Raw genomic sequence first — 27,654 nt, 5'->3', positions numbered from 1 at the left:
GCACCCACTGCACTTCCCTGCTGCCCAGAGTGCCTCACTTCCACTGTCTGGCTCCCTGACCTCTGTCCCCAGTCTCCTGGTATACCTGGTCCCACTCTCTATCTGCCAGCATGGACGGGGTTGCTGGCTGCTTCCATTCCCCCTACCCAAGCCCTGAGTCTGGCTGTCCACTCAGGACATGAGGATCAATGGATGTGGCCATCTGAGCAGGTATGCCTGCCCCCACCTACCATGTGCTGTGTGACGGCTGGCAGTTGACAGAACCTCTCTTGAGTCTGTAGCCTTTACCTGTAACTTGGGTGAGGCTCCCTCTCTTCCAGGGTGATGGAGATCCACAAGGATGCTCACAGATGCCTTCAGCTGCTACTTCCTGTTCTGTCAGGGTCCAACCACTAGCCTCGCCTCCTAAATCTGGCTTCTGGTGCTGCTGTGCTCAGTCCCTGGGTTGGGCTGTTGGAGAGTTCCAGGGATCTAGCTCTGCCCTTGATGTCTCTCTTGGAGGGGCTGGCTAGGCTGCTGTCAGCTCTGGCTTCCTGAAGCAGGAATCAGAATGACTCAGGGTCTTTCTTCTTCCAGGCCAGTTCCTGGCACCCCATGGTGGGGAGTAGTGGTAAAGGGGGGTACAATGGAGGCTGTTGGACCCAGCATGACCCCCCAGATAGGGTTTGTGTGGGAGCCAAAAGCCTAGTTGGGTGAGTGCTGATGGGGCTACAACCACAGAGAATGATATAGCAATGATAATGAAAACAGTGATAGCAGTGAATGTTCGTTCCCAATAGCAGCCTGCCTGGGGATCTTGTGGTCCCAAGGATAGTCTGTGGTAGGCTGATGGTAGAAGCACAGCCCTTATCCTCAGGCTGCCCTAGGCTCAGGAAAAAGATGTGGCCACTTTGCTCAGATCTGAGAAAGAAGGAAGCAGTGGGGTGTGGGGGGAATACAAACCACAGTATTACCTGCCAACATTTCTGGAGCTCCCACTGTGTGCCAGGCCCCATGTTTAATGCTCTCCCCTTTTCACCTCTCTGAGTCCTTATGATCACCTATGAGTGGCAGGTGATGTCAGCCCATTTTACAGATGAGGAAATCAAGTCTTAGGCCAAGTCGCTTGCACTATGTCACCAAGCTTGTGAGTACAAGGTTGGGATTTGAACTCAGCCTCCTCCTCCATTCCCTCCCATCTCCCGGAAATCTTGACAAAGCCACTTGATCAGTGTTGTGGAATTTCTGGTCAGAGGATCTGGGAAAAGCTGAGCCAGTCTCTTCATCTCTTAGGATCTCAGTCTTCCTAGCTATGAAAAGGGGCAGTTGTGAGATTGAGGATGTGAAAGGGCAGCTGGTTCTCCATACCTGTAAGTCCTTCTTGGGGTCTGACTTCCTTCCCTTCTGCTGTAGTTTCTCTTCACTCATCCTCTGTTGACACAGGGCTCCCTTTTTGGTCTTTGGCTAGGCATGTGCCCTTCCACTGCAGCTCTTCAGCGCCCCTGCCTGGAGGAGGAGATTTGTGTGGGACTGGCAGTGTCTTGCAGCCCCGTAACTTCCATCTGATGCCATTCTCTGCCAACCCCTGGGCAGATCAGCCATGGCTTGTGACCGGGGTTGGGGGAGGGGGGGACGCTGCTGGCTCTGTGAGGTATGTTTTGGTCAGGCATCCCTCTAGCCATCCCTGAGTCCTTACCCCACCCAACCTGTCTTTTGGAGCCAGTATTCCCACACACCTGGCAGGGCTCTGGAGGGTGGCTGTGTAGGAGTACGCCACCTCAGCTATACAGACCTGAGGGGGGTCATTTGGCCTTTCTGAGCCTCAGTTTCCTTATCTGCAAACTAGAGGTTATAATAAAAAGCACTCAATAATTGCTACCTATTATAAGTATCAGACTGCATGGTGAGATCACAGAAGGGTTGGCCAATTGTCACCGTCCCCCTGGCCTGGCCCCTAAGTTGCTATTTGGGGTGTTCAAGAGGCGAGGGGCATCCCCCCCTGCGGGCGGCACTCCACTCAGAAAGGCCAGGCTGCTGGGCCAGCCCCCTCCCACCTGAGCCTGCCTCTCTTCCTGTAGCGGAATTGCAGGGTGGGGGGAAGCTGCAGGGGGTGGTGGAGTGGTGGCAGAAGAGAGGGGACGCAAAGGTTGGCCGAGTGGGAGAGAGATGGCCTGGGGGGAGAGCAGCTGAGTCGCTGGGGAGGGAGGGAAGCTGTCGTGCTATAAATACCTCCCAGGTAACAGGACCTGTAAATGAAGGGAGGGAATTAGTCACATTCCACGGCGCCTCAGAGAGAGGACAGGGAGCAATGACCTGAATCCATGGAAGGGAAAAAATTAGGCTAACCTTGGTGGGGGGTGGTTAGGGGTGGATGCTGTGTCTCCTCAGAGGGGTGCCCCAGACACGATCTGCTGGACAGGCCAGGGAGGAAGAACCGTGGCAGGAGGGGTCTGGAAGGGACAGCTTGTCTGCTCCATGCCCATATGTGTGAGGGGCTCTTTTCTTTTCAAGGATTCCTTGGCCTCTCTCAGGAACTCAAACTCATTCCTCTTGGAAGTCCTTCCAGGGATCTAGCCTTGGTCTTTCTTCATTTCATTCTGAAGCATGTTATTATTTGCTGCCCTCCCGAAGTCCCCACGTTATCATATGTCTAGCTCTGGGGTCATTCCCTGGGTTTCTGGTTCAGGCAGAAGAATCTGCTTGGGAGGGCAAGAGGGAGGTGTCCTGCTTCCTCTCTGGACCCCACGGCCAGGGGCTGGATCCATTTGTCCCTCACTGGGATGATGGCCATGGTTCCCCACTCTCCCAGCTTCACCCCACTCTAGGCCAGCCCCCCTCCCCACAGTTGCCAGAACAGCAGTCAGTGCACCCCACCTCTTCCTACTCCTCTAGAAATGAAGTCCAGGCCCCTTGGCCTGGCATACCTAGCCTCCCAGATCAACCTCCAAGCAGCTTTCTAACCACATCTTCTGCCCTTGCTCTCCCACACACTCAGCCTGCCATTCTAAATTCTCTAGGTTTTTGCTTGGGCTGGCCTCTTGGCCTACCGTGTCTCATGTTGCTCAGCCTGGCAGAGTTGCATTTCCTCCTAGGTCCCCAAGCTCGAGTCTGAAGTTCTCCCTGCTGCCTCCCCAGCTGAGCTGGGTTCTCCCTCATCTCTACCCTGGAAACACTCCCTGCAGGCGAAGTGTGGGGAAGTGGTTAAGATCCCAGTGGCCACACTATGTGGCATCGGGTGAATAAGTGAGGTCTCCATGCCTCAGTTTACTCATCTGTGAAAAGGGGTTCTCACAGTGCTTCATAAGAGTAGTGCAGTCTGGGTGAGACACTGCATGAAGAGGGCTTAGCACAGTCAGCGGGTGGCTGTTGTTGGGGTCACAGTATTGATCGCACTGTTTCTGTGTCTGCCTCCTCTGTGGGCTGTGAGTTGGGGGGGGGGTTGACGCTGCGTCCCCGTGTGACTCGTCGCCGCAGCCGCAGTGGCCATCTCGCGCCTGGCACTGAGACGGTCGGCAAATGTTTGCTGAATTAATGAGTAGGGGCTGCAGGGCGGGCTTGAGCTGCAGTTTCGCCTGGGCTGCTGCAGCTGGGGAGCCTGTGTACATGTGTGAGCCGTGGGAGTATGAGTGAGGGGTATCTGTGGGTGGGGGATTCGTATCCGTGTCCCGGGGGTCTGGCGGCGCCGTGGGCAGCCTGGCGCGCCCGCTCCCTGGGGTCCCCGCCGAGCGCCTGCCTGGCTGCGGGACCCCGTTGCCAGGAGCAGTCAGGATGCGGCAGCGTCTCCATGGCAACGCGGCATCTCGAGCCGCGCGCCGCCCTCCCCCGGCGCCCCGCAGTGGGCAGGAGGCCGAGCCTGGCAGCCCCTCCCGGCCGAGCAGCCAGCAAGCTGGGCCAGGAGGCCGAAGCCTGGTAGGAGGGACTGAGGAGGGGGCTCCTTATTTTTCTAGAGATGAGGGGCTGACCTGTCTTTACTTCCCTCTCCATCTGGGGGAGGTATACAATATGAGGGCTCTGTCCTCCGACCATGTGCAGTACTCCCCCCACTTCTGGCCAGGAAATCAGGAACAGGTTCTGGTCAGGGCAGGAGACTCTCACTGGCCAAGGGACATCTCTGATCTAAGTCCTGGCTGTGAAAATGGCACAATGATTCTGGCTCGAGGGGATGTTATGAGGGAGCACGGAGGTACTGCTGGGGAAGTGCTGTCCTGGTCCAGGGGATGAGTGCAAGCCCAGTGACTTCCAGTATTCATCCTATGTCTACCAGTATCCCTGCTTCTCACCAGTAATGCCCATGTTCTCAGTACCCTGAAACCCACTCAGTGCTTCCCACTGTGAGCTCAATGACCACCTCCTTCTCGGTTCCCACCCAGTGCCTCTGGTACTCAACCAATATCTTCCCAGGGCCTGCCAGTACTTCCAAGTACCCTCTTGGTTGTTATCCACTCTCCCCCTGTGCTTGCTCAGTATTTTCAAATATCCATTCAGCCCTTCGCCCAGTTACTACTCAGTAATCATCTGGTGCCCTCCTTCTAGTTTAGGTTTGGTTCCCCTTAATATCTCCCAGGGATGACTCACTGTCCCCAGTACCTGACTAGTGGCCCCTAATGCCCTCCTCATACCCACCCAGTACCCTGCACATCCAATGTAGTTCTCAGTACCTTCCCGGTACTCCTTTTCACCCAGTGCTAACCACTACAACCCAGTACTCCTGCTATACACCCCCTGCCCCTCTCTACTTTCCGGTAAATCCAGTTCCCTCCACCCGCACCCCCAGCCGAGCTCCTCCAGAATGTAGTGCTCTCAGCGGCCAGGAGAGGGCGCGCGAGCAGTCAGTCAAAGAACGAAGCGCGGGGCGCGGCCCTGGTGGAGGTCGAGGGGCTGCATCTGAGGCCTTTGTTTTCGGAGCCTGAGTCCGCGCCCAGAATGCGGCTACATTTCGGGGGAGTCCTGCTGGGAGTGGCCGCACCCTCATCCCTTATCCTCGGTTAGCCTCGCCAGGCCCGCTGCTGCCGCCGCCGTCGTGGTTTCGGCTCTGGGAGGGCGCGCGCGCCCTCTGGTGGCCATGGAGCAGCGCAGCTCCCTGGGCTGCTGCGCGGGGACAAGGTGGCACGTTCCTTTCCTTTCTCTTCCAGAGTCCTAATTTGTTGGGCCTGTCCTCGAGCTGGCACACGGATGGTTGGGAGTTGGGGTTGTTGCCAATCCAGTGCCCTCTCTGGGTAAGGCACAGGGACTGGAGCTTGGGATACGGGAGAACATTGGTTAGGGAGCTTGGGCCTGGTAATGGTGGGGGGGAGTGCTGAGTAGGCTAAGATAATGGATCTCTACTCAGGGATTCAGCAATTCTGGCTTTTATGCGGGGTGTGCTGCCTGTAGAAGGCGAGGGTGGAGTTGAGGGGTGGTGGCAGTAGGTTGATGCAGCTCCATTCCAGGCCTGGCAGCTCCTGCCTGGCCCTAAACCCTTAGCAATGGGATCCCCATCGATTGACCTACTCCTGAATTGACCCCATTGCTGCCTTGGCCTACCTGCCAGACCTCAGTTCTCTGTCCACCAGGCTGGACCTGTTACCCAATCTTCAGCAGTCCTGGGGTGCCCTTTCCCTCTCCAACAATCTGAGGTTTTTTCTTTTCTGTGTTTTGGGGAAATAGATGGAGCTACAGCAGGAAGGATACAGGTTAGACTCCTGCAGTCTGTCCTGGACTTGGGTGACCTTGGCCTGTAGGACCATCCAAGGACAGAAATGTTTTCTTGTGCCTGTCTCTGGTCTGGCATCAGGATAACACGCAGCAAGCCTCTGCTCAGTGGATTAGTGAGTGCGTTCCCTTAGACTTATAGGTCGTTGGAGATGCCTCTTCCATCTTCCTCCTCACTGCGTAAATGGGGAAACTGAGGCACCCAGCAGGTAAGCCTCAGTGTCCTGATTTATAAAATGAGGATTAAAAACTCTTATCTACTTCCCAGGATAGTTGTGAGGATTAAATCTGATGATGATGATGTTGATGAAAATAATATTGATCACAGACACTGACAGCTGAGCGCTCACTTTGTACCGGGCGCTATGTAAAGTGACTCAGCACGTGAGATCCCAGAGGTTATTATCTTGACAAACGCTCAGGGTCTTCCTGAAGAATCATGACCAGCTCACAGGCTGAGTGACTACCATGAGCCCCTACCATGCTCAGTGCCCAACTCCAGGCCTCCAGGATGAGCTCTAGAACTCCTCTGATTGGGCTGGGGCTGGAGGCTGAGGGAGGGACAAGATGACCTTGGGCTGTCCCCTGTGCAGTGCTCCCATGTTCCCTAGGCCTGGATCATATTTCCGGCCCCTGGGGAGGGCAGAGAGGGCTAGTTGATGGAGGAAGCATGTGTCCTGGCCTGGGCAGCTGGACCTGGGGGCCTTGCCCCGGAACCTGCGGCCTTTCCTGCAAAGGGAATATCCAAGAGCAGGAAGGAAGGAAGTGGGGAGGGGGAGGAAGAGGGGGGAGGGAGAAAGGATGGGACGGGCCCCAGCTGGGACTGTGTTCTCTCTGGGACTGGCCAAGAAAAGAGGACATCTGGATTGGCCTGGCTGAGAGGACATTTGTCTGGTCACTCTGGCTGGGGCTTGGATGTATGTGTGTGATGGTGGGGGTGGGGGGGGTGGGGTTGGTGAGAAAAGAGGATGGTCCCATCCTCTGTTTCCTCATCTGTGTAACAGGTACAAAGACACCCCCTTCCTGGGCAGGATGAGAGTAAAGAATAAGGTCAGAATGCGAAGTGCCATTGGAGCCTGGAACATAGTAGGTGAGTCATGCCTGTTAGTCCCTCCTCCCCGGCCTGGGCCTGACCTGTGAGACAATAGCTTGGGCAGAATCGAGGACTGCCACTGCTGTGAACTCAGGCATTCACTCAACAACCATTATAGAGCACCTAATATGTGTTGAGGTTTAGGGCTGTTGACCTGAACGGAGCCAGTCCTGCTTTCTCAGAGCCCGTCTGTAGTGACAGAAGAAGACAGGTTGCTGGGCAGTGATGGGGGAGTATGGGGCCTGTGAGAGTCCAGGGGAGGTGCCTGACTCAGCTTGGGAAGTGAGGGAAGTCTTGGAGAAGGTGATATTCTTATCAGGACCCAAAGGATGAGTATGCATTAGCCAGAAATCAGGCTTGATGGGGAAGAGGATTCTAGTTGCAGGGAAAGAAAAGCAGGCCCCAAGCTCAGAGTTCAAGGAGGGCAGGGCTATGGCTGCAGCAGAGTGTATAGCAATGAGCAGTGGTGGGAGGGGAGGCAGGGCCTTGGGGCTCAGGGATAGAGCTATGGATTTTATCCTGAGGGCACTAGGGAGCCACAGAAGGTTCTAGGCAGGGGGTGGCATGGTCAGAGTGGAATAAGGCCCAATGGAGGGAACTCAGAGTTCCCACGACAACCTGTCACCTCCATGCCCTCATGTCCCATGGGTCTTCCATGAGGAGCAGCCAGGCCAGAGCGTCATAGCCCCCTAGTAACTCTTCAGACTCCCCTGCCCCGCTTCTTTGTCAAGGCTTCTTCCCTACCAGGGTATTATTTCCCTGGAGAAGCCAACACCATATGCTGACCATGATGACAGCACAGGGAAGGATTGAGAAACCCTCAGTCCTTTTTCCTTTCAGTCCTTCCTTACTCATCAGTAAGCCAAAGGTAGGGAGTATTGGTAGACGTGCAGGAACCAAGTGAAATAAAAACAATTGAGTTTGTGTGATGTTTCCACCCCTCAGGTAAAAATGAAATACATGTGCATACAAAATACAAACCATATCATTTTGATGATTCTGCATGAAAGTGAACTGTCCTTACATTTGCATTTAAAATTGGCATTGCACAATATAAAGGTGAAGGGTAAAGGTCATGCTAGTCAAAGGTGTTAATTTTTCTTTTCTTAGAATGACATTAAATAGCAAATAAAAAACATCATGACAAGTTGAGAGATAGACCACATAGGAAAGAGAAAAGCGTTATATATATTAGTTTTATCCAACTATTTTATTTTTATTTTGAGGCAGGGGCTGGTAATTAGATTTACTTATTTATTTAATGGAGGTACTGGGGATTGAATCCAGGACCTTATGCATGCTAGGCACACACTGTATAATGGAGTTATGCCTTCTTCCCATATTTAGTTTTATATTTGAGTGCCTTTAAAATTAGGCACTTTCTCCTTGCTTTTTGGACAAGAGACTCTGCATTTCCATTTTCTGCAGGGTCCTGAAGTGTAATGGGCTCTGAGTGGAAGACCCCGTCCATGTCTATTTTAGGATGGGGAGCTGTAAGAATGGGGACCAAGGCTTCCCTACTACTGGGTGTTCCCTCTGTGGTGCCGCCAGGGTGGTGGATAAGGCTCCCTGAGCCCAGGAGTGAAGACAGGAGATGGAACCACCTCCTTTTCTTTATATCCCTCCCAGCTGGTGGAAGGCCTAGGCTCTCCCTGGGGGTCCCACTCTCCCCCTGTACCACAGTCCAGGGTTTAGGGCAGCGCAGGCCCCTCAGGCTGAAAGATGATGCTGTCCTTGGCCTTGGAGGACATCTTCACTGACTACCAGGCTGCCATCCAGCCTGCAAGCTCCAGGGGGTCCCTGGTTCCCTCACCTTAAGACGGGCCTCCCAAGGACAGGACCTGCAGAGGAGCCTCAGAGGAGGCTATTGTGAAGCTGGAGAGGGCTTCTGTCTTCCCTCTCCCAGTGCTGCCCCCAGTGGGTGAGGGCGAGGGGGTGGGTTCTCTCTCCTTGGCCTGCTTTTGGGAGGCAGTGAAGGGAGCAATGGAAACCCTTTGGCAGTGGTCAGCCAGCAGCCCAGGCCTGTAGAAGGCCCTGGCTCTTGAGGCAGAGGGAGTGGGCATGGGAGTGCAGCTAGGTGGGAGGGAAGAGCCTCCTCAGACTGGGTCTCTGAAGGGCTGGCGGAAGGCAGGCTGCACAGGGGCCGGGGGTGGGGGGCAGTAGGGGGTGGGGGGTAGTAAAGCCTCTCTCCCCACTGCCTCTGGCTCTTGTCCCACCAACTCACCCAAGCTCTCTGACTCTATTTCCTCTTTGATACCACAGGACAATGACTGCACCTGCACCCAGGACCACTGTGAACATTCTCTGACCTAATGCATAAAAAGCATTTAGTGTCCCACATGGCACTTAGAGGCCACCATTCATAGAAGCTCACCTGTTGTGGAAGAGGAGGTTAGTGACTTGGTGGGGCCTCCTCCCTGCCACCAACAATGCCCTCCATCCCTTTCCCTCTCTTGAGTCCTCCTCTTTTCCTATTTACCCTGCTTTCCCACTTCCTCTCTTTGCTGTTCCTCTAGCATAAGTCTTGTGCTCACCTCAGGGCCTTTGTACTTGCTGTTCCCTCTCTGCAGCTCTGGTCTCCCAGATGCTTGATGACTGACTATCGTTTCTGGGGTCTTAGCATAAATGTCACCTCCTCCAGGATGGCGTGCCTGACTGCCCCAGCTGATTTCTCCCTGGTGAAGCCATTCTACATTTCACTTGATAGGTGATAATTTTGTTTACTCATTTGTTCAGCATCTTTCTCCCCTCCCTGCCAGGCTGTGGGCCTCAGGTAGGTGGACACCTTGTCTGTCTTGTTCCCAGTGTCGTTGGTGACTGGCAGCACATAGTAGATGCACCTCACAGACAGAGCCCTGCTCTTCTGGAGTTCACTGTTTAATGAGTGAGGCAGGATTGAACAAGCAAAGAAAAGTTTTGATTTTTAAAAAATTTATTATTTTTAATTGTGGTAAGCTACACATAACATAAAATCAGCATCTTAACCATTTTTAAGTGTACAGTTCAGTGACATGAAGCACATTCACATAGTTGTGCAACCATCACCGCCATCCATCTCTGGAACTCTTTTCATCTTGCAGAACTGAAACTCTACCCATTAAATAATAACTCCCCATTCTCTGCATCCACCCCAGACCCTGGCTGCCACCATTCTATTTTTCGTCTGTGCAAATTTAACTACTCTACATGGCTCAAATAAGTGGAATCATGCAGTATTTGTCTTCTTGTGACTGGCGTATTTTGCTTAGCATAATGTCCTAAAGGTTCATCCACATTGTAATGTGTGTCAGAATTCCCCTCCTTTTTAAAGGCTAAATAATATTCCATTGTATGTACATACCACATTTCATTTATCCATTCATCTACTGATGGACACTTGGGTTGCTTCCACATCTTGGTTATTGTGAATAATGCTACTATGAACATGGATGTACAAATATCTCTTCAAAACTTGCTTCCAATTCTTTAGTGTATATACCCAGAAGTGAAATTGTTATTTTTTATTATTTTTTTAACATTTTTTATTGATTCATAATCATTTTACAGTGTTGTGTCAAATTCCAGTGTTCAGCACAATTTTTCAGTCATTCATGGACATATACACACTCATTGTCACATTTTTTTCTCTGTGATTTATCATAACATTTTGTGTATATTTCCCTGTGCTATACAGTGTAATCTTGTTTATCTATTCTACAATTTTGAAATCCCAGTCTATCCCTTCCCACCCTCTACCCCCACCCCCCGGTAACCACAAGTCTGTATTCTCTGTCCATGAGTCTATTTCTGTCCTGTATTTATGCTTTGTTTTTGTTTGTTTGTTTGTTTTTGTTTTTTAGATTCCACATATGAGCGATCTCATATGGTATTTTTTTTTCTCTTTCTGGCTTACTTCACTTAGAATGACATTCTCTAGGAGCATCCATGTTGCTGCAAATGGCATTATGTTGTCGGTTTTTATGGCTGAGTAGTATTCCATTGTATAAATATACCACCTCTTCTTTATCCAGTCACCTGTTGATGGACATTTAGGCTGTTTCCATGTTTTGGCTATTGTAAATAGTGCTGCTATGAACATTGGGGTGCAGGTGTCGTCCTGAAGTAGATTTCCTTCTGGGTACAAGCCCAGGAGTGGGATTCCTGGGTCATATGGTAAGTCTATTCCTAGTCTTTTGAGGAATCTCCACACTGTTTTCCATAGTGGCTGCACCAAACTGCATTCCCACCAGCAGTGTAGGAGGGTTCCCCTTTCTCCACAGCCTCTCCAGCATTTGTCATTTGTGGATTTGTGAAATTGTTATTAATTCTATTTTTAATTAAAAATTTTTTTTGGTCAACTATTTTATTTTTATTTATTTAAAAACATTTTTGGGGGGAGGAGGTAATTAGTTTCATTTGTTTATTTATTTATTACTGGGGATACTGGGGATTGAACCCAGAACCTCAAGCTTGTTGAGCATGCACTCTACCACTAAGCTGTATCTTCTCCCCTCTATTTTTAATTTTTTTGAAGAACCATCATATTGTTTACTATGGTGGCTGCACCCTTTTACACTCCCACTAATAGTGCCCAAGGGTTCCAATTTCTCCACATCCTCACCAACACTTGTTATTTTCTGCATTTTCTTTTTTCAGTAGTCATCCTAATGGATGTCAGATGGTTGTGATTTGTATTTCTCTAATGAACAGAATATCCATTTTGAAGGAGACATGTTTGGTGAGAATGGAGGGAGGGGAGCCTCTTAGCTCTGGTTTTCTGGAAGAAGGTGGCATTTAAACTGAGACCTAAAAGAAGGGAAGGAGGCAGCCATGGAGGATCTGGAGGAAGAACATTTTGGGGAGAGGAAATAGTAAGTACTGGGGACCTGCAGTGTGATTGAGTGCTGCCTGTTTTTGCTGGAGAAATAGTGAGTAATGGGGGAGCGGCTGGAGGTGGGAGATGTGGTCTGAGTGGGCTAGGTGATCCAGGGCTTTAGGCCATTGAAAGGAGTTTGTGTTTTCAATTTACAGTAATCACTGGTTTCCTCAGGTCGTGGGCAGGAGGTGGGCTGAGGGGGAACACAGGGGACAGAGGGATGGCTGCTTGGAAAAAGGCGCTGACTGAGTGGTGATGTCCCCATGTGTGGGAGGGACAGTGCGCGCCCACTGGCGCTCAGTGCTTGCGGGTGTGTGCCCGTGTGCATGTGTGCACGCGGAGGCCTGGACATGTGGGTGTTTGCACGTGTGTCTGGACACTCCCAGAGGCCCTGGATCATTTTGTGAACTTCTCTCTCAAGCACTACTATGCCTGCCTCCTTCCTGCCCACACTGGCCACCCCAGCCAGCAGGGCTCAGTGTTGCTTCTCGGGCTCCTACCGTTGGCCTGGAACCAGCAAGGAGGTTCCGGAGCCATACCTAGGGTTGAGGCTGGGCTCTGAGAATGACGACAAGTCTTTGAAGTTTTGAAGACCAGGGCTTGCCCGCCAGAGACCAGGAGATGTCTCCATACCTCACCTTTGCAACGCATCAAGGTATGCGGGGGGCCCAGACTGGGTGATCAGGGCCGGCTGCTGCAGTACCGACAAGGGCCGCGTGGGGGCAGCCGAGGACGCCGAGGGGTGGGAGAGGAAAGATTGGGGGCTTGGGGGACACAGGTAGGCAGGTCTGGGGTGAACCTCTGCGGGGCTCTGCGGTTTGTTTCCGCCTCCGAGTGGCTGTGTGTGTGAGGAAAAAAAGGAAGCCATGAGCTCATCGCCATCCAGGGCATCTCATTTCATCCTCACAGCCACATCCTCATAGGCCCAGAGAAGTGGAACCACTTGCCCAAGGTCACTCAGCAGGTGATTCAGAGCAGGCCTGCTGGACCTCTCAGCCTGTGCCCTAACACTGTCCTACCCTGAGTGAGTTCATCTGCGCATGAGCGCTGGCTTGTTTATCTGTCTCTAGGGCCTTACCTCACCCCAAGTTTCCCTGCCTCATCAGGGCACAGTCCCTCTTGGGCAGGGCCAGGGCAGCCTGGGGAGGGAGGCGAGGACTTGAGACCCCTCCCAGAGGCCCCTGGGGAGGAGGTGTTCAGGGGTTCTGGGGTGAGCTCAGTTGTATGCCCCCATCACCATGGGAAAAACAATGTATAGCAACATCAGCCCCCTTTCTGATCTTCCCCTTGGCTGAGGGCTAGGGCAGCAGGGTTACGGGGATGATGGGAAGCTGGAGGCCTCCTCCTCCAGAAAGTCCTCCCTGATCACCCTCTCTGCCACCAATGTCAGAAATAGCATTTGAGCTCCTTTGACACTTCAGTCAGGGAGACTAAAAACTCACTCTGGGTTGCTCTAAGGGACTTCAGAGACCCTTAATCCATTCTCTTAGTCAGCCTAGACATCTCTCTAACCCTCTTGACAACTGTCCATTTTGCTTGCACATCTCATGTGGCAAGGGGCTCGCTGTCTTAATAGGCAGCCCGTTCCATTGTAGAACAGCGCCTTCTAGTGAGACCAAACCGGCCTTCTCATGCTGTCTCCTGGTTGGAACTCGCTCACCCTGTGGAGCACAGATCACGCACCTCTGTCTGCTGCACTCAGGTCCCAGCTGGCTTCAGAGAGGTCTGTGCCCTCTCACCCTCATGCCCACCTTCTCTCCAGCTTCAGTGGCCCCAGCACCCCATAAAGCACCTTTCTAGCCCTTCATCTCATAAGCAGCTCTCCTCTGGGTATACTTTGGATGAGAATGGCTGCTTCTGTGGTGACTGCTTTTTTCTCAATACACGAGAAAATATGGGTTTGTTGTAGGGAAATTAGAAAATACACACAAGGGAAAAACAGTCACAACCCCACCACCCAAAGGCAAGCCCTTTTAGCTCCTTAGGAGTCTCCTTCCAGACTGACACCAATGCGTGTGCTAATAAAGCACAAGGCAAAAGCTGGTGGTAGGAAGCCTTTTAGGGGAGAAAGGCAGTTATTGTTTAACTTAACACTTTGAAGGGTCATTTGGTTGTGAAGACAGGTCTGTTCTGGGAGGTTGAGGAAAGGAACAAAGAGAAGGAAATGATTCTGATAGTAAAGAAAGAAGAAGTTTGAGTTTCCAAGGGCCATGCTAGAGATGAGGGGAAATGGTTCCGAAGCACCGCCCTCCCCACAAGCTCCCAACAATCATTCGCTCTCACTGTCCGTCATCTTCGTCCTCCCCGAGCCTGGGGCTGGCATCGTGGGAGTGGGGCAAACCCAGGTTCCAGTGGCAGTGGCCTCCTTTAGAATGAGGGAGCAAAGGCTGCAATCCTGACCCCCTGGGGGATGCCCCCGCCTCACAAGATCAATCACACCATGAATGCTCCCCTTGCCCCAAGTATCAGTCAAGTTGTGAGTCCAGCGGGTGGCACTGGCCATGTGAAGGAATAAGGGGTCTTCCCAAGAGACAGTACAGGGGAAACAGGACAGTGTGCAGGAGGTGAGAGGCAGATGGGAAATGGAGAATTTCATGGAAATAAGGAAACAGAGCCAGCTGTACTAAGAAGAAATTAAAGCTCCCCAATAACTCCAGGGATTGGGATGGGACGGGGTGGTGCACTGAGTACCCCATGTCACGGGCTGGGACCTTTTTATTTTTTTTTAACTTTTTTTTTATTGATTTCTAATCATTTTACAATGTTGTGTCAAATTCCAGTGTAGAGTACAATTTTTTCAGTTACACATGAACATATATATATTCATTGTCACATTTTTTTTTCTCTGTGAGCTACCATAAGATCTTGTATGTATTTCCCTGTGCTATACAGTATAAGCTTGTTAATCTATTCTACAATTTTGAAATCCCAGTCTATCCCTTCCCACCCTCTGCGGGCTGGGACCTTTAGTGAGGGGAATAACCCCAGAAACCTGCTTTTCCTTCTCAACTAGTATATATATATAAACAGAGAATGTCTTTCCATTTCAGCAAATATTTGTGATGTACCATTTTAACTGCTGCAAATATTCCAGTGCATAAAGACTCTGTGATGTCTCTGACCACGCCCTATTTTAGGACATTTAGGACGTTTTGCTATCATAATTAATGTTTCAGTCAAAAGCCTTGTAGCTACATCTTTGCCCACATCCATCTTTAATTTTTTTAAGATACATTCCTAGCAATGGAACTGCTGGGTTGAAGAGCAGGGACATCAACGCTTTTGATATGTATTGACAAATTGCTCCCCAGAAGGTGGCGCCACTTTTGGCTCCTGATGGGTCACAGCTGAGTGAAGTTGCTTCTTTCTCCACCCCTTAACCATCAGTTGTCTTCTCTATCTAATATTTTAATATTACAATTTTAAACATACAGAAAAATTGAATACCTTTTATTGCGACACCCATCTAGCCACCACTCAGAATTGACAATTTACATTATACTGTGTTTGCTTTCTCATTGTGCATCTCTCTCCATCAGTTCATCTTCATTTTTGGATGTATTTCAAAGTGAGTTGCAGGTACACTTCACCCCCCAACACTTCAACATGCATATCACTAACTAGAGTTCAATATTTGTGTATGGTTCTTTGCTTTTTTGAGACAAAAACCTATATAATGAAATGCATAAATCTTTTTTTTTATTGAAGTATAGTTAGTTTACAATGTTGTGTCAATTTCTGGTGCACGGCATAATAGTTCAGTCATTCTTATACATACATATATTCATTTTCATATTCTTTCCCACTATAGGTTTCCACAAGATATTGAACACAGTTCCCTATGCTATACAGTGTAAACTTGTTGCCCATCTGTTTTATATATAGTAGCCAGCATCTGTAAATCTCGAACTCCCAGTTTATCCCTTCCCACCCTCTTCCCTCTGGGAGCCGTAAGTTTGTTTTCTATGTCTGTGAGTCTGTTTCTGTTTTGTAAATGAGTTCACTTGTCTTTTTTTTTAGATTCCTCACATAAATGATATCATATGGTAATTTTCTTTCTCTTTCTGGCTTACTTCACTTAGAAGGACAATCTCCAGTTCCATCTATGTTGCTACAAATGGCACTATTTTATTCTCTTTTATGGCTGAATAGTATTCCGTTGTATAAATATATCACAGCTTCTTTATCCAGTCATCTGTCGATGGACATTTAGGTTGTTTCCATGTCTTGGCTATTGTAAATAGTGCTGCTATGAACATTGGGGTGCATGTATCTTTTAGAATTAGCATTCTCTCTGGGTATATGCCCAGGAGTGGGATTGCTGGGTCATATGGTAAATCTATTTTAAGTCTTTTAAGGAATCTCCATACTGTTTTCCATAATGGCTGCACCAAACTACATTCCCAGCAGCAATGTAGGAATGTTCCCTTTTCTCCACAGCCTCTCCAGCATTTATCATTTGTGGACTTTTTAATGGTGGCCATTCTGACTGGTGTGAGGTGATACCTCATTGTAGTTTTGATTTACATTTCTCTGGTAATTAGTGATATTGAGCATTTTTTCATGTGCCTATTGGCCATTTGTATGTTTTCATTGGAGAATTGCTTGTTTAGGTCTCCTGCCCAATTTTGGATTGGGTTTTTTTTTCCTTATTAAGTTGTATGAGCTGCTTATATATTCTGGAAATTAAGCCCTTGTCAGTCTCATATTTTGAAATATTTTCTCCCATTCTGCAGGTTGTCTTTTTGTTTTGCTTGTGGTTTCTTTTGCTTTGCAAAAGCTTGTAAGCTTAATTAGGTCCCATTTGTTTATTTTTGCTTTTATTTCTATTGCCTGGGTAGACTGCTAAGAAATGCACAAATCTTAAGTATATCATTCGTTGAGTTTTGACAAATGCATGTACTTGTATACCCCAGCTCCTATCAAGATATAGAATATTTGCATCACTCCAGAAAGCCTCGTAGTCACCCCCTGACCCCACTGTTCTGCTTTCTTTCACAGTGGCTTAGTTCTGCCCATTCTGGACCTTCATAAGAATGGAATCATAGAGTATCCACTCTTTTTCTGTGTCTGGCTTCTTTCACTCAGCATGATGTTTTGGAGATTCATCCACGCGATTGCATATGTCAGTCGTTTGCTCCTTTTTATTGCTGGGTAGAGTTCCATTGTACAGATGTATAACAGCTTGTTAATCCATTCACCTCTTGATGGACACTTGGGCCATTTCCAGTTTGGGGCCATTGTAAATAAAGCTGCCATAAACATTCTTGTACAAGTCTTTGTGTGAACATATGTTTTCATTTCTCTTGCATACCTAGGAGTGGAATTGCTGGGTCATAGTGTAGGTGTGTGTTTAGTTTTATAAGAAACTACTCGATCTTTTTACAAAGTTGTACCATTTTACACTCCCTCCAACAAAAGATGATCTTCGCCACTAAGTTTGAAGTTCAGAACACGGTGGGGTTGTCACCTCCTTGGTTTTGGATGCTATACCTCAGTGACTACTGCTGAAGGTCATAATGACAGGGTTGGCTGAGTTGCCCTGAAAATCGGCTGGACACCTTGAGCCATTTCTCATGGACAGATGAATGGATGGGTGCCCAGCCAGGTCTTCCTGACCCTGAACTTGTACAGTTACTTTGTTGGAATTTGATTTTTTTCCATTTGTTCTCATTAAATTCAATTTTGTTCGTTCTGACTTAACCCTCTGTCCAGTCCTGATAGTGATGAGATTAGCAAACTCACATATAGTTACCATATAACTCGGCGCGCTAACTCATTCAGACTTCAGAACAACCCGACTGGAGAACTACTATTATCCCTATTTTAGAGATGAGGAAATTGAGGCCCAGAGAGGTTAAGTAACTTGCTTATGTTGACTCAGTCATTAATGAGCTGGGAATAGAGCCTGGTAGTTTGGATCCAGACATCATGGTCTTCACCACTCACTCTGTTGCCTCTTTATGGCTTCAGATGTCATCTCCCTCCATCTTCCCAGTCTCAGCAGGCTCATTGAGCATGCCTCTAGGTCTTCATCCAGATTACTGGTTAAAAAACCAAATGAAAAGCCTATGGACCAGATAAGTCTAGGGCCAAGGACAGAGCTCAGTGGCATACCTCTAAAGATCTCCTCTATGACATTTTATTTATCCATTTATCTATTAGACACTGAAGTTTCCACCTTTTGGCTACTGTGAATAGGCTGCTATCAAGCTTGTTAATTATTATTTCATAACTCCTGTCTCATCAGGTTCTTACCAACCCTTCCCACTAAGATGGCTCTCGTCAAGGTCTCCATTGACATCCATGTTGCTAAATCCAGAGGTCAGTTTTAAGCTCTCATCTCACTTGATCCATCAGTAGCATTTGACTTGGTCCATCTCTCTCCTCCTTGATGCTGTTTCTTCATTTGGTGACGAGATCCCACGCTTTCCTGCTTTTCTTCTACCTCTCTAGACACTCCTTCTCAGCCCTGCTTGTTTCTCCCTTTTCTCCCCTCCCACTTCTTCATATGGGAGGCCCTCAGGGCTCCTCTCCTGGCCTTCTGACACAGCCCCCACCCCTCCGCTCCTAGGTGGCCCCATGACCTCTCCTGAATGTCCATCCCCCGAATGTCCAGTACCCAGACCTTCCTCATGTATCTGGCTATCTGACATCTCCAGTTGGGTGGCCAACTGATGTCTCAGCCTCCACCTGTCCTCCTCAAACACGTTCTCCCCCGCTTCCCCTCTTAGTTCCTGGCAGCTCTATCCTTGCTGTTGTTCAGGCTCTCACGTTTTTCTTCACTCTTGACTCCTCTTCCTCTTATATCCTACACCCAGTTCCTCATCTCATCTTATTGACTTTAACTTCAAAACATCTGGGGGGAGGGTTCAGCTCAGTGGTAAAGTGCATGCCTAGCATGCACAAAGTCGTAGGTTCAGTTATCAGTCCTGAACGGAGGGGATATCGGAACAGATTTGCCTTGGTCCTGCCGTAGAGGACCTCTCAAGCTGTCAGGAGAGAAGGACAAGCACAGTGATGGGGCAAGACAGACTGAGGGATCCTGCTATACTAAGCTGAGATGAATTGTACCCAAGGTTGGGGAGGGACGTAGGAAGGGGGAAGTCACCCCTATAGAGCTCATTTCCCAGCTGTCACTCCCCCCATCCACTCCAGTGCAGGCGGAAGGGTCCAGTTAAAGTACACACCAGGGACAAAATACACCAGAGTGTGGAGTCTGGGCTCTTTTTTACTTGAGGTGTGTTCTGCGGTAGGACACTTTCCTAGTTTCAGTGTCCTCATGAGTAAAATGGGATACATGATGTCCACCTTATAGGGTTGCTGTGAGGATGAAATGAGATAATGTGTGAAATGAGATGATGCCAAGAACTTAGCATGAACCTGGCTCACAGAACCCTCTTAATAAAAGTCAGCGGCTGCTGTTATTACCCGCGGTCTCCAAGCCGGTGGTTGCGCTCGGTAGTGTAGGTGCAATTCTCATAGATACCAGCAGGTGGCGCTCCGACACCATAAGATCCGGTTCCTGGACTGACTGCTTTCGGAAGGGCGCCGGAAGGGGTTGGGCGGGGCGGCTTCCAGCTTCTCAGCCAGTTAGACTCTGGCCTTCCTGGCTGCGCTGAGGAGAGATACCTGCACTCCCCTCAGTTCCAAGGAAGAGCGGGCCTGGGTCACCGTGGGATAATCCGTGCTGCCTCAGTTTTCCGTCTGTATTGTGGAAAAGAATGGCTTTCGGAGACAACCAGAGCCAAGTTAAGGAAATACTCAGGTTGGTCCAGGTAAAGGACTTCCTATACGAGCGAGCATCCCAGTACTGGTTACAGGCTGGTTACAGAGGGACTGCGACTGGACCTCGGGCGCAGCTGGGCCTGGTGCTGAGGCAGGGGGATGACTCATATGACCTCTATTCGCTTCCTTTCTGGATAAGAGAGATATTGAGGGAGAGAATCCTGGGCTGCCCAGCGCGGAGGACCCAGGACCATGCGTGGCCCCGTGACGCGCGCGAGACGCTCTGGTAATCCCGAGTGCGGCCAGCAGAGGGAGGCAGAGAGGCTCGTGGGTCTCGCAGGGCTACCCTTCTATTCCCAAACTCGCCCTCCCGGGACCTTCCCCGTTGGCCGCATCTCCCCGCGTCTCCCCAGGCCGGACTCAACACGTCTAGTGTCCCTTCGCTTTGAAAAAGGCGTCACCTCCTCCCTCCGGCTGGGCTTCCTGGGGCAACACTGGGGTGAGGGCAGGCTTTAACCCTAACTCTGTGAACCCCAGTTGAGCCCCATCCTCTGGGCCTCAGTAACCTGGATGAGGTCTACTGGCCACTGTAATCCTAGCAGCTCTAATTTCCTGAGATGGGGTGATGTTAGCTCCCCAAGGGTAAGGCTTTGAGGGGCAGAAGGAGATCCTTTCGTTACCCTCCTCCACCCCCCATTAACCCAGGCCTGGATGGCCATCTGGACCTCCAGAAACAGGCGAATGTACCCCATCTCACCCTGGCCAGTTCCCGGCATTCTCCTGGATGGGCTCCCAGAGGTCCACAAAGGCTCTCAGACAAAGTTCTGGGCCAGGCTTTGCCTGTGCCCTGGGCCTGCAGCCGGCTGGCTCTAGACACTGCAAGGTCCCTGGCACTCCTTGTGGGGCTTTGTCCACCAGCCCTGGACCAGTGCTGGCAGGGCCACATTTGCTGGGGGAGGGGATGGGCCAGGCAGCTCTCAGAGCCTGAGCAGTCTCCCTTCCCTCTTGCCCATGGCCTTGCTCTCCTCCAGGGGACCTTCCTTCGACCCTGCCTTGCTGAGACAGTGCCCTACCTTCTCCTTTGGGCTGCAAGCTCAAACTGTCACCTTCTTCAGGGGCCTGCTCATATTCTACTACTGATTTGTACACTCATCCATCCATTCATTCAGCACTTACTGAGCTCCTACTACACTCCAGGCTCTTACTAGATGCTGGCAGTCCCCTACTAATAAGATTCACAGTCCTGGTGAGATTGTAGGCAGGAGACTAGTAAGACCCATACCTAAAATTTGATTTCATCTTGTGGTAAATAGAGTGAAGCAGATAAGCAGCATTCTCTAGGAAGCTCCACCTACTGGGATATTTCCCTTGGAAAATCGTCTGTGCTGTGGAGAGAGGGACTTTGTCTGAGTCCTGCATGCCCCCTCCCGGGGCCTGGCAGACAGGCGCACAGTAGGTGCTCAGTAAATATTTGTTGAAGGAATGGATGAATCTTTACCCTCACAGCCAGGGGCTGCCAGCAAGAAGGGTCTTTCCACCGTACACTCCCTGCTAGTTAACACAGGAGTGGCAGGTAATGTTGGGATGTACAGGTGAGACCCTCAGGCTCCCAGGATTCCACCTCTGGCCACTCTGGCCCCCTGCCCTACTCCTCACCGCATGGCTTCCCTACCTTGGGCCCAGCCAGAGTCCCAGGGGCTATGCGTGGATTCGACCATGATTGCTCAAGCATCCATTCTTGGGCTTTATCACCTTTTGGATGCCTCCTGTGTGCTGACCCTAGGGTCAGGAGGATCTGGGGACCCAGAGAGGAGGGAGAAGGGTCCTTGCTCTCCTGGATCATCCAGTCCAGACAGTAATGGCCAGTGTGTATGGGCCGTGATGGAGGAAGACCATGGCACTGGGGGCCCGGAGAGATGCGTGCCCAGCTTGGGGACACCTCAGAGAGACCTCCTTTGATTACCTGGCTGAAGGAGTTCCCACTCTTCCAGCTAGGTGCAGTCACAGCCCCATTTTTTCTGTTTATTTGTTTCAAAGCACTTTTTTAGTATCTGCTGTTATCTTCTGCCTTTGTCTGTTGGTGTGTTTGTTATCTGAGTGCTTACTGGGGGCCTACAATGTGCCAGGCAGTGTTCTAGGCCTTTAGGATACAGAAGTGAAGGAACAGATTTCCTGCCCTCCTGAAGTTTATGGTCCAGAAATGGTCGTGGTGGTCAGGAGACAGACAATAACTAGAATCAACATGTAGTATACAGATCTGTGTTATGGAGGAAAAGAAAGCAGGGAAAGGGAGAGGTGGGTGAGGGAGGGGATAGTATTTAGGTAGGGTGGTCGGGGAAGGTGATATTTGAATGAGGAGCTGGAGTGGGTAAGGGGTGAGTCATGCAGCTACCCTAGGGAGGAGGGTTTCAGGCACAGGGATAGTAAGTGCAAAGGCCCTGAGGTAGGAATGTGCCTGGTGTGTTAGAGGAAAAGCGAGGAGGCCAGGAGAGGTGTGAGGTCGGAGAGGTGCCTGGTGCCAGATAATGTGGGGCCTTGTAGCCAGTGTAAGACTCGGCTTAAGGCTTAGTGACCAGAGAGTCATTTGAGGATCTGGAGCAGAATGACGATCTGACCGCTGCTGAATAGGACCCCTTGGGCTGTGGTGTTGGGAGTGTTGGTAGTGCGGCTGCGTGGAAGCAGGGGGAGCGGTTAGGAGGCTGCAGTAATTATCCTTGTGAGAGAGGATGGTGGCTTGAGCCAGGTGGGGCGGTGGGGTGTGAGAGGAAGCGAAGCAAAGATAACTCTCAGGTTTTCTGCCTGAGCTGATGGAAGGATGCTGGTGGTGACATTTACTGCAAAGAGGAGACTTTGGCTGGGGTAGGTTGGAGCTGCTCTTCGGACGTCCCAGTGGGCACTTGAGACCAGCAGTTGGGCTTGGGGGTCTGACCTCGGGGATAAGGTTGGAGCTGGAGAATCATTAGGGTTTAGATGGACCTTGAAGCCAAGGTGGGCTCAAGGTGGGAGAGCGAAGGGGAGAAGACAGAGGACAGCCCTGGGACGCATCGGCATTTGGAGGCCAGGGAGGGGAGGAGGAACTAGCAAAAGAAAATGAGAAGGCATAGCCTGGAAAGTGGGAGGGAAACCAGGGTAGTGTGGTCCTGGAAGTTGAGGGCAGAACATATTTCTGGGGGGGGTGGTGGTGGTGATCAACTGTGTCAAATGCTGCCAATAAGTTAAGATGAGGTCTGAGAATTGACTTTTGGATTTGGCATCATAGTGGTCACTAGGGACCAGGCCTTAGTCGTCTGTCTAGTCCCTTTGCACAAATGTTAGAAAGAAGTGGCCTTTCTGTACCTCCCCTATACAGGTGGACCCGGCTGTGCAGGCACACAAAAGGGAGACACCTCAGTGTAAAGGAAAAGGTGTCCCTCTCCCAGCCAGAGGTAGCCTTGAACTAGGCACACAGCACGGTGAGAGGACAGCAGGCTGGATTTCAGCTCCCTCTCCACTCCTTAGCCCCTCAGGCACCCTTGTGTGGTGCCCAACCTGTACGTCCGTATTCAGCAGCTGTGTTAGTGACTTTGATGAGTAGTGTCAGTGGAGTGAGTGTGGATGAGGAATGAGAGTCAGATTGGAGTGTGTTCAAGAAGCAATGGAGTGGGGGACAGTATAGCTCACTGGTAGAGTGTGTGCTTAGCATGCATGAGGTGCTGGGTTCAATCCCCAGTACCTCCATTAAAAATAAAAAGTAAATAAACCTAATTACCCCCCCAAAACCCACCAAACAACAGCAACAACAAAAAGTCCCCAAAATAAAAAAAATTAAAAAAAAGAGGGAATAGGGGAGGAATCGGAGAACACGGCCAACTTTCTCAAGGAGCTTTGCTGTAATGGGAAAAAAGAAATGGGACAGTAGCTGGAAGGGGCTGTAGGGTTGAGAGTAACTAGCCAAGTGGGGGTGGGTGAAGGGGAAGGCATCCCAGGCAGGGGACCAGCATAAGCAAAGGAGGTCATTAGGCCTGGTTAGCGTGGAGAGTCAGAGTGTCCTGGAACATCACATTTGAGGTGGGAGGTGTCAGGAGAAGATACTGGACAGGTGGCCTGAAGCCTTTATCTTGGGGGTGGGGTTGGAGCATGGCTGGGCACACAGCAGGTGCTCACTGAGCACCCTGAGATTGCCTGGAGAAGCCCTTCCCAGCCTCTCCTCCCCAGGCCTCAGTCTTCCAGCTGGCACTTGGGAAAATTGGGTGTTTCAGGTGTTCTCTGAGCCAGTGATGGACCCAAATGCTTTCCCCAAATGCTTGGTAGGTCTCAGGTCTTGGCCTCGTTTTCTCCCTAGATGCCCCCACGCTGTTCAGGCTGAGGAAGAGCAGGAGGCCCTGCCTGGGCCTAGGGAGGCAGGAGGTCAGGTAGAAGGATGACCCTGGGAATGGAGGCCATGGGCAGAGGCTGTGGTGGGCTGAGTGGCTGGGAACTGTGTCCCCTGCCCCTTTTCAGCCTCCAGCACCTGCCTTCCTGAGACTCATCCTCAGGAGGAAAGGGAAGTCTCTCGGAGGAATGAGAGAAGCTGTGGTTTCTTCTTTCCCTGCAGGGATGCTGGGGAATACAGTGTATTTTGGCTGCTGGGTGGGATGATGCTGGCTTTGTTCTCTTTCAAGGCAAAAGTAGCTACAAGGAGTAATAACAATGACCCTCTCTTCCATGCCCATGGCACCCAAAGTGCTCTCCTCACAAAGAGCCCACCTGTGGCCTTGTGACAATCCTTTGAGCCCTTTGAGCTAGTTCCACTTGACATGGGAAAATGAGGCTCAGGGAGGGGATATAGCTGCCCGTGGCCACATGGCCGGGAACCAGCAGTGGCCAGACTAGAACACACGTCTCCTGGCCCTGGCCAGCGCATGCCCATTGCAACAGGCTCCCGGAATTTCAAGGGCTGGGAAGCAGACCCAGGCCAGGGACTAGGTGCTGTGTACCAGCCTGGCCCAGATTAAGTGGGGAGACAGCTGGTTTTCCTTTTCACATATATTTATTAAGTCATACCGAGTGTTAGGTGTTAAGGATACATTGTGAACAAGGCAGACCATGCCTTCAGGAGGCTCACAGTCCCTCTAGGTGGACAGAGATTAAATAATTGATTCCATGATTAGGTCCCTCATTACAGTGGGAAGAGCCGTGGCCTGTTGGGTGCATCTGTGGGCCAGGTCCTGGGTGGGTAGTCACTGAGCACATCAGCTCCTTTCATCCCTGGCCCAGCCCCACAAGGAGGGCTATGACCATCCTCACTGGGTAGATGAGGAAGTGGAAGCTCGGAAGGGTGGTCCAGCTGTGACTTGAGGTCATGGGTCCTGAGGATGGGGAGCAAAGCCCTGCCACTTCCACTTCCCCCCACTGCCCCTGCTGCTTGCCAACTGCCACCCAGCCCTGCCCCCAGGAAGCAGAGACTAGAACGTAGAGGGCAGGACAGCAGGAAAGCCCTCTGTGCCCTTCAAGAAGGCCCTGGGTTCCTGCAGTAGAGTGGCCCCCTTGTTTCTGGGCTCCACAGGAATGTCCTAAGTTTTGATGGGCATGAAGGGGTGTGGCCAGAGTTCCCTCTCAACTGCCCAGCTGTGTCCGCAAGATCAGACCTCCTGGCTTATGCTTTTGGAGTCTGTAAAACAGGTTGTAGGATTGTTTTGAAGGTTAAATATAACATGTGGAAAGCATTTAGTGAGGACTCTGGCACATGGTAGATGCATAGTTAACAGCAGAAGTATCACCATGGTGGATGAGACCCCAGGTGTGGCCCATCTGGAAAAGGGAGGAGATTGATCATAGCTCAGACCCTGTACTGCCACTTGGACAGCTTAGACACCCCTCTCAGGTTAGCAATTCTCTCTTCTCTCATCCTTATCTCCCTAAGAAGAGGGTCTCTGTCTGTGTGTGTATGGGTGGAAAGAAGATCAGAGAAAGCCTCATGGAGGAAGAGGCATTTAAGCAGGGATTTGAGGATTGAGTAGGAGTTCATTGAGCCCAGCAGGATCAAGCCCTGACCAGATGGAGGGTGGAACACCTGCACAGGTACGGAGGTGGGAAGGAGCTGGGTGTAGTGAGCAGCCCCTGGGTAGGGCCTGACTCTAACCTGATCTCCCTTCTCTGTGGGAGGTGGCCTGCCCACCTGCCCTGCCTCCCCACAGGTCCTGGTCTCCCTAGATCCCTGTGGGTGTGGGCCCTTCATTTTCTCTCTGAGAGGTGGAACCTTGTCCTGTAAGAGCCTTACAGCCAGGAAGTAATTTTTAGTGTTTAGCGCAGGTTCGATACTGTCAACTGTCTTCAGAGCTAGGGTCCTGGAGGCGGGGAGGGCTTCAAAGTGGTGACTAGCAGGGCCTATGTGGCAGGTTCCTGGGGAGAGAGTTTCTGCAGCTCAGAGCGCTGGGCCCCTGACCTGGCACAGGGATTCTGCAGCCCCTCCCTTCTACCCGCCTCAGGGTCTCTCCCCTTTGTCCCTCTCCTCTGCACCTGTCCTCACTGCACTCCTTCCAGCTCTGTCCAGGCCTCTCTTCTCACCCCATACCCCAGGTCTTTCTGTCCCTCTGTCTGTCTCTGTAGGTAGGTAGCTAGGGCTCAGCCTCCCTCTCTCTGAGATTGTCCATCTTGATCCCTTGCACTCCTCGCTTCTCTCGGCCTGATTAGGTCTCCTGGGCAGGTGTGTGTGTGTGTGTGTGCGCGCGCGCGTGTTGGGGGGCCGTCGGTAGAGGGCAAGGAATCAGATCACAAGCAGACCAGGGGAGGAGGGCAAGGATCCGCTCCCGCCTTCACCCCGAGGAGGACCGAGCGGATCCTGAGAGCTCAGGGTCTGTGGTCCGAGGGTCCCGCCGAGGGGGCGGTGTTGGGTCTGGCAGGCAAGCAGGCTGGCCCGGGGTTAGAGGACAGCTGGAGCTCGGCTGGGCTTGGAGGGGGGCGGAACCTCGCAGCGCTCCCCTCCCCCACTTTCTTAAAGGGCCGGCGCGGGCCGGTGCCGGACCGGCTGGTCGCCCCTTCCCCGCCGGGTTACGGCGCACGGTCGGTCCCTCAGTGCAGAGCGGCAGGCGGGCCGGCAGCCTGGGTGGCCGCTGTCGCCTCCCGGCTGCGCTCCCCGCGCCCACCGCCCGCAGTCTCCCCCCTCCCCGCTCTTCCCCGCCCTTCCCGCTCCTCCCTCCCTCCTTCTCTCCTTCCTTCCCTCCCTCCTGCCGTCCGTCCCCCCATTTCTGCTCAGCTTCTCCACAGCCGCGGCTCTCACACCTGAAGGGAAGGATAGAAGCGGGCACGGGAGCCCGGAGGCGGCGGCGGAGTCGGACGGCGGCCTCCGCATGGCCCCGCCGTGAGAGGCTGGACCCAGCGCCTGGGAGCAGGAGCGGTGAGTGGAGCCACGGGACCACCTTGTCCCCAGGGCCCGCGTACTCTGGGACCCCGCCCCTCCCGAAGCCGAAGCAGGGCTGGGGGCCGGGGCTGGGGGTGCTGGGGTTGGGGGAAGCATGCTGGGTGGCGGGCGCCGCCCTCCGCCCTCAGTGCCCGCCTGGGTCTGCTAACAAAGCTACGTTTTGAGACCAATTCCTTGGCGGTTGGAGCATCCGAAGGATACGGTTGTCATGGAGATGGGGCCGAGAGAGGAAGCCCGGGCTGGCCGGGTCTGGGCCAGGGAGAGAGGACGTCGCTAGAGAGCCCCAGGCCAGCCTGCAGGGAGGGTCAGGGCTGGTGGCCCAGTTGTCTCCTGATCCTCATCCCCTCTTCGTTTGTATAATCTGAATCTGAGTGTATATGTGTGCGTTGATGTGGTGCCAGTGGGAGCTGGGTGGCCAGGGACCCCGGGTGTTGAGTGTGCGGCCTGCTGGCAGCCACCTTTACCACAGAGCAGCTTTGAGGATTTATTTCTGTTTCCAGTTTCCCAACTTTGACAGCCCGGCTTAGCGGCCAGGCCTCAGCGGCTCTGAGCTCTGCTGCTGGAGCAAGGCTTGCATGGGGGGCGTGGCAGGCAGCAGGCAAGGCCAGGAGGCACATAATGGCTGTGGCAGCCGCACGGAGGGAGGGGTCCTTGGAGTCCCTGCTTGGGTTGGGGTGGGACAGGGAGTCCAGATGTGGGGACCACCCTGCCCAGCTGGCCCCCTCCTAGGAAGAGGTATTCGGACTCTTGCTGTCTCTGGAAGATCTGGGAGCTCCCTGAGTCAGAACCGGGGGCATTGTCTCTGCATAGGCCCAGGGGACCACTGCCTCAGCCCATCCCTTCATCTTAGGGCCATCTTGTGGGGCCCTGGCAGAAAACTGGGGGCAGAAGCACCAGCCATAATGGAAGTGGTTCTAAGATTCCTGGCAG

At 51.7% G+C, this 27,654-nt stretch overlaps 1 protein-coding gene and 1 long non-coding RNA gene across 7 annotated transcripts in view; both read left to right on the top strand.

Moving 5' to 3' along the window:
• Positions 1–9,211, top strand: part of LOC107033548 (uncharacterized) — a 56,760-nt gene extending 47,549 nt beyond the window's left edge. For both annotated transcript variants that reach the window (XR_012067607.1, XR_012067608.1), the window contains 2 exons: positions 6,675–6,760; positions 9,026–9,211. This is a non-coding gene — a long non-coding RNA (uncharacterized lncRNA). The remainder of the gene's footprint in view (positions 1–6,674; positions 6,761–9,025) is intronic.
• Positions 9,212–9,757: 546 nt separating this feature from the next.
• The window catches only part of PSD2 (pleckstrin and Sec7 domain containing 2), an 86,081-nt gene continuing 68,184 nt past the window's right edge, over positions 9,758–27,654 (top strand). For 4 of the 5 annotated variants that reach the window (XM_072956892.1, XM_072956893.1, XM_072956894.1 and 1 more), the window contains exon 1: positions 25,670–26,700. The gene's annotated coding sequence lies outside the window, so the exon portion shown is untranslated. Of the gene's footprint in view, positions 12,274–25,669; positions 26,701–27,654 lie in introns of those variants that run through there. The other variant, XM_072956891.1, reaches the window with a different exon arrangement.

This window comes from Vicugna pacos, chromosome 3, assembly GCF_048564905.1.
Source record: "Vicugna pacos chromosome 3, VicPac4, whole genome shotgun sequence".
Classification (NCBI taxonomy): domain Eukaryota; kingdom Metazoa; phylum Chordata; class Mammalia; order Artiodactyla; family Camelidae; genus Vicugna; species Vicugna pacos.
The sequence above is the reverse complement of the archived record's forward strand: the minus strand, read 5'-3'. Positions and strand labels throughout refer to the sequence as shown.